We start from the raw sequence: 11,056 nt of genomic DNA on the forward strand, positions 1-11,056 counted from the left end.
CAGTGATGCCGGTAACACGTTACTTAGTAATGCGTTACTCTAATCTGACCACTTTTTTAGTAACGAGTAATCTAACGCGTTAATCTTTCCAAATCAGTAATCAGATTAAAGTTACTTCTCCAAGTCACTGTGCGTTACTATTATTTTTGCATTGTGGGTCGATAGCAGCATTAAACTTGGTCCATGGGCAGGAGGTCGGGGTTCGACTGAACTGCCCACTTTAAGCGAGCTGTGAGCTTTTCATCCGCGGTTTTCTGCAGCAGCTACGACTCGTCCTCACCTCTTAAAGCGCGGTGACAACAGCACACCTGCACTGAGCTTTACAGACATTTTTATGCGTTTTTTCTCCTTTATTTAGAATTCTGATCTGAGCCTCTCCGTATCTGCTGGTTAAAAACAGCTGATCCTCCGCGACACGTCAACAACTAACACTATTTTCAACTCAAATGCACCTAAACTCTCTTTCTGAGGACCACATGATGTGAAAACGCAATAAAACTTTCATACCTGTAAATCTGGTCATGTTTTCTGCATAAATAAATGTTATCCATTCTTTGTGCTCAAACGCCAAAGGAGGGGCGAATCCAGATGGAATGGGGGCGTGGGGCAAGGATGTGCCCCCCCACAACACCCCTAGATTAAAGGTCCAGTTTTGAAGCCTTTTTTTGCTACAACTACTAATAATAATTTTGAGAAGTAAAATGTTTAGAGAGAATTTAAATGTTAGAAAAATGTTAGAAAGAATTTAATAGTTACATTTATAAACAATGTAGGTTAGAAATGGCAAGTTTTACTGTTACCTCTTATTTAACTGTGACCTCATATTTAACTGTTGAACAGTTAAATATGAGGTCAAGAAAGAGGTCTTTATTTTACTTTTTATAAAACAAGTATTTATTTTCATTGAAGTCAAGAAAGGGTGACTATAAAGTGAGTTTTGGCAAAACAAGTATCATTGTCATGTTGAGGTGGCAGAGGGTTGTTGTCGGCAGCGGGGGAAGTAACTAAAAAAGTAACTAGTAATCTAACTTAGTTACTTTTACAATTGAGTAATCAGTAAAGTAACTAAGTTACTTTTACAAGGAGTAATCAGTAATCAGTAATTGGATCACTTTTTCAAAGTAACTGTGGCAACACTGGTTGCCATTAGGCGGCCGTGTCATCCATGAAAGTTTACACTAATTAATATAAAACATCAATTTATAAGTTAGTGGTGTTTCTGTGTAAATGTGCACTGATCTCATTCTGGGACAGCAATTCAACACAAACGCGTATCAGTACAATTTCACTTTTAGGTTAATGTTTCCAAAGAAAAAGATAAATGAATCAATTCAATGTTTCCAAAGATTCTGATTGGAGTAAACTGTTCACTAACTGTCAGATTCTCTGTTTCCTCTTTTCGCCTCAGAAACAGATGGCAGACTCAGGCGCATGGTCACGCCTCTTGCACTGAGGGTCTGGCTATGCCTCCTACACAGTGCTTGGAACAAAAGTGACACAATCTGTGGAAATGAGATGAAACATCAGTGATTTATGGAAACAAATAAGAACGTGTCTGCCATACTGATTGTTTGCTTTTATTTATTATTAAAATGCCAAAAGGATAACACAGTAAAGCAACTAGCACTCCATTGTGGTCCTTACTGTGCAGAGTTGTACTATATATATATATATATATATATTTTTTTTTTTTTTCAGATGCATGATAATAATAATAATAATAATAATAATACATTTTATTTATATTGCACTTTACATTTGTAAACAAATCTCAAAGTGCCACAGAAGTTAAACAGAAGCATAAAACAACAATCAACAACAACAATAAAAAAAAAAATAGGATCAATTAAAATCAATTAAAATTAGCAACTATAATTCATAAGCTTTCTGAAATAAAAACGTTTTAAGATTTGATTTAAAAGAGTCCACTGGCTATGGCGCCCTCAGGTGGATGGGCAGGGCATTCCACAGGCGTGGTGCTGCTGCCTGAAAGGCTCTGTCCCCCATTGTGTGGAGCTTGGTTTTGGGGACCTGGAGGAGGTGACTGTTGTTTGAGCGGAGACGTCTCATGGGCTCATAGGGGGACAGAAGTTCTTTGACGTACACTGGTGCACCGCCGTAGACACACTGATAGGTCAGGAGGCAGATCTTATATTCCACCCTGAACCTAACAGGAAGCCAATGGAGTTTGAGGATGGGAGCAATGTGTTGAGTTTTGGGCACCCCCATCAGGATCCTGGCAGCACAGTTTGAATGGACTGGAGACGTTCCGATGAAGAGTGCATTACAGTAGTCCAGCCTGGAGGAGACAAAGGCATGGACCAGCCTCTCAGCATCAGATGACAGGGAGGGGCGGAGTTTGGAAATGTTTCTGAGATGAAAGAATGCTGTCTTACAGATATGCTGGATATGGATGTCAAATGAAAACTCCCAGGTTTGTAACAGATGTTGATAATGGAATGTTGTGGCCAGACAATGAAAATACTTTGAGGGGGGATGATTTCAGTTGATGTGGGGTGCCAATGAGAATGGCTTCAGTTTTTGTGCTGTTTAGCTGGAGAAAATTGTAATTCATCCACGCCTTTGTCTCCTCCAGGCAGGCAGTGAGGGTATGAATGGAAAATGAAGAAGTGGGGTCCAACCTGACATAGAGCTGAGTATCATCAGCATAGCAATGGAAGGATATTCCAGCTGGAAAATAAGGTCGGTCCAAGGACCGACCCCTGGGGTACCCCATAGGTTGCAATGTGGGCCCTCGACCTGGCTTCCCCAAGGGCCACATACTCACATATCAGTCAGGTAGGACCGAAACCACTGGAGTGCTGTGTCTGAAAGGCCAATGAAATGCTGGAGTCGGTGAAGAAGGATGGTATGGTCTACAGTGTAAAAGGCGGCCGAAAGGTCCAGGAGCAAGAGAAGGGTTGGAGAGCCCTGGTCAGAAGCCACCAACAAATCACTGGTGACCCTGACCAGGGCTGTCTCAGTGCTGTGGGCAGAGCAAAACCCTGACTGAAACTTCTCATAGACTGGAAGATTGCAGATGATCATGGATTTGGGTGGAAACAACTTTTTCTATGATTGTTGAGAGGAATGGAAGATTTGAAATGGGCCGAAAGTTTGAAAGTAGTGCAGGGTCGAGAGTAGGTTTTTTTAGCAGAGGTTTTATTAAAGCGGTTTTAAGAGTTTGTGGCAGATGACCGGATTGCAGAGAATAGTTTATAATATGTGTGAGGAGAGGGCTCAAGGAGACCACATGGGATTTAATCAAAGATGAGGTAAATGGATCCAAGTGACAGGTGGAGGGTGTCATCTTGCGAATGAGAGCCTCCACCTGTTTCTGTGTGGTGGAAGTGAAATTAGTGAAATTGTGAACTGGGGAACCAGGGGTGGAATTGGGGGCACCAGAGGGGCTAAGAGAGCAACGTATTTTATCAATTTTAGACGTGAAAAAAATCCAAAAATGCATCACACTGTTCATTGGTATTGATTTCATGCATGTGTTTTGGGGGTCTTAGCAATTTATTTACGATTGTGAAAAGTTGTCTTGAATTACCTGGATTACTGTTTATGATATTGGAATAATAATGTGAACGAGCTTGACTGAGGGATTTGGAGTAGGATTTTTGATGTTGCCGGTATGCATCTCTATGGACAGTTAGACCTGAAGCTACATAGCGCCTCTCAAGGACCCTCCCAGCTGCCTTCTGTCTACGCAGTGCACCAGTGTACCACGGAGCAGATTTGGAGAAGGACACAGCTCGCGTTTTAAGGGGAGCATGGACCTCAAGGATTTGCTGTAGTCTGGTGTTGTAGTAATAGCATGAATGGATACAGTGAATATAAACAGCATTCACAATCTTGGGCTTTTAAACATTTTAATGCCTTTACTCCATAAAAATCTAATTGTATTAAAATTTGTAAAATTATGCTCTTTAAACTCAAATAAAAAATAAATGCAACTTGATATAAATTATATATATATATATATATATATATATATATATATATATATATATATATATATATATATATATATATATATATATATATATAAAATAGATAGTCTGTTTCTTGCATTCTAAGGCAATCTGGGAAGCTAGATACTGATTCTCTTGTCATAATTCTTAAAAATTTAAAAAATTTAAAAAAAAATTATAACCCTGCTTGCAGCAGCATTCATCAGTCAGCCTTTGTTTATGCAAGTCATTTCCCATATTTTATCACACCACTGGTTAGCGGCTCGGGGTGGGATTGGTGGTGGGGGGTTGCAACCTTTTCAAATCTCCCAATCTTGGTCCGCCACTGCTGAAGAATTCTTCTTCTTATTTTGCATATTTATAATTTCTGAGGAGATGTCCAACTCCACATTTATAATGAGATTCATGTTTAACGTAAGCAAACATGGTCATATATTAGGTAAACAAACTGGAACAGCATCTACACACCAAATGCAATTCATAAAACTAACAGTGCAGAAAGAATCTCATCAACGAGCCTACATCAAACCAGCTTGGTGTCAAAGATTCATCTTGAATTATTGATTGGTTTAATAATTGACTGAAGAACCAAAGAAACAGCCTTTATGTGATAAGAATTGAAAATCATACACAAAGAGCACAAAAGTGGCCCAAACTGTGAATGTACACCATTTACTCAATGATAGACATTTGTGCAAAAGTCTTAGACACCCTGATACTTCTGTAGAAATGTTTGATATTTTTTCTTCATTCATTATTATGTCAGGAAAAAAAAATCCCAAAGTTATTTTACAATCTGATGTTATAGAGTTTTTTCAATTTGTGAAAGAATTGTATGAAAGAAAGTAATACACTTCATCACAATAAAAATGATGTATTGTGTAGGTTTACAGTCTATGCATTATTTCATAAAGCCAACAAACTTCTTCTTCTTCTTTGTCTTTCGGCTGTTCCGTGTAGGGGTCGCCACAGCAGATCAATCGTTTCCATCTCACCTGTCCTCTCTGTATCTTCCTCTGTCACACAACCACTGCATGTCCTCTCTCAGCACATCCATGAACCTCCTCTTTGGTCTCCCTCTTCTCCTCCTTGCCTGGTGGCTCCATCCTCAGCATCTTCTCCCTATATACCCTGGGTCCTCCTCTGCACATGTCCAAAACCATCTCAATCTCGCCTCTCTGACTTTGTCTCCAAACCGTCCCACCTGAGCTGTCCCTCTGATATGTTCATTCCTAATCTTGTCCATTCTTGTCATTCCCAAAGAGAATCTCAACATCTTCAGCTCTGCCACCTCCAGCTCTGCCTTCTGTCTTTTTGTTAGTGCCACTGTCTCTAAACCATACAACATAGCTGGTCTCACTACTGTTTTGTAAACTTTCCCCTTCACTCTTGCTGATATTCTTCGGTCACAAATCACTCCTGCCACCTTTCTCCACCCACTCCACCCTGCCTGCACTCTCTTCTTCACCTCTCTACTACACTCTCCATACTTTGAACAGTTGACCCCAAATATTTAACTCATGTACTTTCATCACTTCTACTCCTTGTACTGCACTATTCCACTGGGCTCCCTCTCATTCACACACATGTACTCAGTCTTGCTTCTACTGACTTTCATTCCCCTTCTCTCCAAAGCATATCTCCACTTCATCCAGACTAGACTCAACTTGCTCTCTACTCTCACTACAGATCACAATGTCATCTGCAAACATCATAGTCCATGGGGACTCCTGTCTGATCTCATCTGTCAACCTGTCCATCACCACTGCAAACAAGAAGGACTCAGAGCTGATCCTTGGTGTAATCCCACCTCCACCTTGAATGAGGTCTGTCATTCCGACTGCGCATCTCACTGCTGTCACACTATTCTTGTACATGTCCTGCACTACCCTAACGTACTCTCTGCCACTCCAGACTTCCTCATACAATGCCACACTTTTCTCTTGGCACCCTATCATAAGCTTTTTCTAAGTCCACAAACACACAATGTAACTCTTTCTGTCCTTCTCTGTACTTTTCCAACCAGTATTCTCAGAGTAAACATTGCCATCTGTAGTGCCTCTTTCCTCGGCATGAAACCATATTGCCTGCTCACAGATCTTCACCTATTTTCTAAGCCTAGCTTCTACTACTCTTTCCCATAACTTCATGCTGTGGCTGATCAGCTTTATGCCTCTGTAGTGTACTGCAGCTCTGCACATCACCCTTGTTCTTGAAAATAGGAACCAGCACACTTCGTCCACTCCTCAGGCATCCTCTCACTTTCAAGATTTTATTAAACAATCGGTTTAGAAACTCTACTGCCATCTCTCCTAGACATTTCCATGCCTCCATTGGAATGTCATCTGGACCAACTGCCTTTCCACTCTTCACCTCTTCATAGCAGCCCTTACTTCGTCCTTGCTAATCTCTTTTACTTCCTGATTTACCTCTCACCACATAATCCAGCCTTTTCTCTCTCTCCTTTTCTTTATTCATCAACTCTTCAAAATATTCCCTCCACCTTCTCAGCACACACTCCTCACTTGTCAGCACATTACCATGTGCATCTTTTACCACCCTAACCGGCTGCACATCCTTTCCAGCTCTGTCCCTGTGTCTGGCCAATCGGTACAAGTCCTTTCCTCCTTCCTTACTATCAACTTCTTGTACAGCTCGCAATAGCCTTTTTCCTTTGCTTTTGCCACTTCTCTTCTCGCCTTACGCCGCATCTCCGTATAACTCCGGTCTACTTTCATTCATCTCTCCGACTATCCCAAAACGTTTTCCGCCAACCTCTTTCTCCTTATGCTTTCCTGGACCTCTTCATTCCACCACCAAGTCTCCTTGTCTTCCTTCCACTGTCCAGATGTCATACCCAGTACTGCCCTAGCTGTCTCCCTCACCACATCTGCAGTACTTTTCCAGTTGTCCAAAATTGCTTCCCCTCCAGCTAGCTGCTTCTCTCACCTGCTCGCTAAATTTCACACCAACAGTCTTCCTCCTTCAGCTCCACCATCTGAGCCTTTGTTGAGCTCTCACTCCAACAACAGGAGATAATAATCAGCTAATAATCAATTTATCAACCAGTGTGAAAAATGTATTGTGTAAAAAAGCAAACAAACAACAAAAACAACAAACTATGGGATCTCACACAGTAATGTTCAGATAATAGTAGTGCTATGTGACTAAAGGATTAATCCAGGTTTGAGTATGTTCTTATTGTACATGGCGAACCAGGTACCAGTAGATTCAGTAGATTCTCACAATCCAACAAGACCAAGCATTCATGATATATGCACACTTAAGGCTCTGAAATTGGGCTATTAGTAAAAAAGTAGAAAAGAGGGTGTTCACAGTAATAGTAGCATCTGTTGTTGACGCTACAAACTCAAAACTATTATGTCCAAACGCTTTTTTAGTAATCCTGTGAATCACGAAACTAGAATTAGTTGGTAACCACAGTTTTCATGATTTCTTCACATCTGCGAGGCATTAATTTTGTGGTGTGGAACCAAGCTTTTGCTCGTTTACTAGTGTGCTTGGGGTCATTGTCTTGTTGAAACTCCCATTTCAAGGGCATGTTCTCTTCAGCATAAGGCAACATGACCTCTTCAAGTATTTTGACATATCCAAACTGATCCATGATACCTGGTATGCGATATATAGGCCCAACACCATAGTAGGAGAAACATGCCCATATCATGATGCTTGCACCACCATGCTTCACTGTCTTCACTGTGAACTGAGGCTTGAATTCAGAGTTTGGGGGTCGTCTCACAAACTGTCTACGGCCCTTGGACCCAAAAGAACGATTTTACTCTCATCAGTCCACAAAATATTCTCCACTTCTCTTTAGGCCAGTTGATGTGTTTCTTTGGCAAATTGTAACGTCTTCTGCACATGTCTTTTATTTAACAGAGGGACTTTGCGGGGGATTCTTGCAAATAAATTAGCTTCACACAGGCCTCTTCTAACTGTCACAGCACTTACAGGTAACTCCAGACTGTCTTTGGTCATTCTGGTTATTCTTCTATCCATTTTGATGGTTGTTTTCCATTTTCTTCCACACGTCCCTGTTTTTTTTTTTTGTCCATTTTAAAGCATTGGAGATCATTTTAGATGAACAGCCTATAAGTTTTTGCACCTGCGTATACGTTTTTCCCTCTCCAATCAACTTTTTAATCAAACTATGCTGTTCTTCTGAGCAATGTCTTGAACATCCCATTTTCCTCAGGCTTTCAAAGAGAACAGCATGTTCAACAGGTGCTGGCTTCATCCTTACATAGGGGACACCTGATTCACACCTGTTTGTACCACAAAATTGACGAACTCACATGACTGAATGCCACACTACTATTATTGTGAACACCCCCTTTTCTACTTTTTTTTTTTACTAATAGCCCAATTTCATAGCCTTAAGAGTGTGCATATCATGAATGCTTGGTCTTGTTGGATTTGTGAGAATCTACTGAATCTACTGGTACCTTGTTTCCCATGTAACAATAAGAAATATACTCAAAACCTGGATTAATCTTTTTAGTCACATAGCACTACTATTATTCTGAACACTATTGTATGTACTACCATTTATTGTAACTTATTTGATATTTAGATTATTATGGCAGCATGTTTACATCTGTTTTTTGTTGTTAATTTTTTGCGTACATTTGTGCGTTACTGCAAGTTGATTTTTTTTTCTTGATTCATTCAGAATAGTTTAAAATGCTTTGCTCAAACCCAGAAACTACAGCTATGCAAACTATAATCACAAAAAGGTAAATGGGAAGAGTATCAGTGCAGCAGCGGAATAAATAGAAATATGACAACAAAAGATGTAGTTATTTTTATTTTTTTAAACATCTTGGAGCACATTTCCATGATATCAGCCTTCATCTGGATGGAAAAAAATACTGTGAATAAATTTGTATTATATTTATTTATTTAAATTCAGAGGGCCTTCAAATGACTTTCAAACCACATCCATGAATATCAAAAATGGTACCAGAAAATGAACTGATGTCTGCATTATCAGGTGTAATTTCTACATGTTTTATTCTCAGCACCACTTTGTCTCAGTATCCTTTTCACAATCGACTGCAAGTGTAATTGGCAATAAGACCAATATGACGCAGTCTGTAATGCACAGTGATTCATGAATATTGATAATAAAATACCTTATTGCATATCACATTCACCACGAACACTGCTCCGGCTCAGTCAGCGTCCCTGACACTAATTTGTCCTTGGTGGGGGTCAGACAGAACAATGTTCCGGTTTGTACGTGAACCAGTGTTCTAATGCACGGGGCTCTGTTCCACAGACTCTGATGTATTCACCCTGAGCAACATATTCAAATAGAAAGGTATTTAGTAGAGTGTATTGCTCTGGCAAGGCCCCACAATTCCCCTTAATTTACTGAAACAAATCAAATTCAAATCCTTACTATGCTCCAGCAGACCACCCAGATAGATCTAGATTATAATTATTAGGATCTGGACCAACAATCATGACATTCTGATCCCTCATCTTTGATCCAAATGTTTGTTTGTGATCACTCTTTGATTATGACCCTGTCCTTTTGTCCCAGTGGTTGAACTATGACACTGACTGTGGCTTTGATCCTGAGTGCTAGCCAGTAGTCATTGTCTTGATCTTTGTTCCTGATTCCTAATCTTTAATCCTGATGCTAGTTTGTGATAACTTATAACTGATCCTTATCTTTGTTCGTGATCACTTTATCTTTGGCCATGATGTTTGGGTTTGATCAGTCATCTTTTATCAGGTTCCAGACCTTTTATCCTGATTTAAAAACTTTGATCTTATGTGTGACTTTGATCCTGATCACTGACCTATGGCTTTCTTGATCCTGATGAGTGTTCTCAATTACTTGTCTTTGATCCTAATATGCAAACGTGATCAAGCACCTGACCTTTTATCCCGATTGGGCAACTTTGATCCTAAATGTGACCTGCATCCTGATAGCTGATCTGTGAACCTAATCTTGATCTCTGTTCCTCATGACTCATCTTTGATCATAACATTTGCTCCTGGTCATTCATTGTTGATCATGTTCTTAACCTTTTGCCGGATTAGTGACCTTTGAATCTGTACTTGATCTTTGATCCTGAACTTTTACCCTGATTGCTGAACTTTAATACCAGTTACTATCCTTCAGTCCAACACTTGATGCTGGTCCAAACCAAAATTTAATGGGTACTTCCTTAGTCATTGGTTATTGTGTAATTCTGTAAACAACAAACCCAGCAAACAAACAGATGTGGTTGAAATCATAATTTCCTTGACAGAGGTAATTAAAAATTGGCAGCTGTTAAATGTGTCATTCACCTCCTCTATTAGTGCGAATAGACAGCAGACCAGAATTCACAACAATGAGCTCAAAATGCAGACATGCTACATTTTACATGCTGGAAATTTACAACAAGAAAAAAAAAAATGCTGGATTCCTTAAATTAGCTGTTGCTGTGGCAGATGGCATGCTTTGTCTTTAACAGCAATTTAGAAAATTCCCAGAAATCCTGGTGAAATATTCATCCCAAATCTTCACCACTGATAATGATGTAATTAATTTCTTCTCCAATTCTGTGAGGGCCAGAAGAACTCTTATTGAATTTTTACTTCATCACGGATGCAAGTGATGTATTAAAATATAATGAGACCATCTACTGCTGCAGACAATTTAAAGTTTTCAATTAAACCTAACATGCACGTGCAAGGGAGGACATCGGAACACCTGGAGAGAACCCATGCATATGCCACACAGAATGGGTGGGAAGTGATCCCACAACCTTCCTGACGTGAGGTACCAGTGTTAACCACTGAGCCACCATGCTACCCGAACCAATGCATGTGATTTGCTAATGGCCAAGTGAGGAAAATAAGTTAAATACTTTGTAGCTATACACAGAAAATAAATTCTTTGACAAAAGCTACAATACATCACATTTTCGAGTGATGGTGATGATGATGGTTATTACTACATCTTTCTATTTTTGTGAGACACATAATCTAATTACAGCAGTTTATATGAGTTTTTACACGGCAGGCAGAAAAAAATTACAATTTTTGGTGGAAATGAC

Source organism: Thalassophryne amazonica, chromosome 17 (assembly GCF_902500255.1).
Source record: "Thalassophryne amazonica chromosome 17, fThaAma1.1, whole genome shotgun sequence".
Lineage (NCBI taxonomy): Eukaryota > Metazoa > Chordata > Actinopteri > Batrachoidiformes > Batrachoididae > Thalassophryne > Thalassophryne amazonica.